This window comes from Pseudomyrmex gracilis, unplaced genomic scaffold (genome assembly GCF_002006095.1).
Source record: "Pseudomyrmex gracilis isolate BER0280 unplaced genomic scaffold, ASM200609v1 scaffold_102, whole genome shotgun sequence".
In the NCBI taxonomy this organism is placed as follows: Eukaryota; Metazoa; Arthropoda; class Insecta; order Hymenoptera; family Formicidae; genus Pseudomyrmex; species Pseudomyrmex gracilis.
In genome coordinates this window covers 997-1,941 of record NW_018020686.1, presented here as the reverse complement: position 1 = coordinate 1,941, position 945 = coordinate 997, and positions in this window count along the sequence as shown.

Genomic DNA, 945 nt, shown 5'->3' with positions numbered 1-945 from the left:
TATTATAGATACATGTTTTTTTTTTTTTTTTTTTTTTCCGTCATTGTGTTCGAAGAAAACGAAGGTCTCTCGCGACGCGGGAGGGGGGAGGGGTTAGAGACGGACGTCTTCCCTTCGAGGCTCGTTGTCCTCCCTCCCCCCCGCGATTTACATTTTCGATATCCTCGCGGTGATGTCGCACAAAGTTCGAGTGACCTGCGAGTGATCACGTGTGATGCGACAGTTTTCCGTTCCTCTCTCTCTTTTTTCCATTTCGAGAAGATACTTTCTAGGCACAGATCACTTTCGCAGCATTTTGTTTTAAATCTATCTCTCGCGTGCGACGTCTCCCGTCTCTCGACTCATCGAGGGGGGAGGATTTGCGACTTTATCTCTCCCGTCGGAAGAAATCATCTCTTCGCTCCGTCTCGTCGTCGTCCACTCGACAAACGCTCGTGACCCCTTCGGCTGGTCACACCCTGCTCTGTGTGAGCACATCCCTCGATATAATCTCATTTAAACATTTTGCGCGCTACAACATTCCCCAATTAATTTTAGTCGGTCGCTTGATCGTCGAGATGTCGAGGCCTAACTCGATCGGCGTAACTTCGAGAGTTACGTGACACTGGAATTTATTTTTTTTTTTTTCTTTTTTGTTTTACGACATTTAGAGAGATTACGATAGATATCACGAAACGATTAAGAAACACGACTCTTATCAGTTATTTATATATATATTTATATATATATATATATATATATTGCAAAAAATATCGGGGACTTCGTCGATTCCAGTGTGTATTGGCGTGTACTCGTCCTCGACGATTACGCCGATCGCGATCCCGTGCCTTTCGTTTTCAAATCAACGTGAATAAAGACTCGCGAAAGAGAGACAAGACGGACAGAGAGACGCGATCGAAACCAAAACGTGTGTGTGACCGCGCGGGACGCTCGTTCCCGTCCATC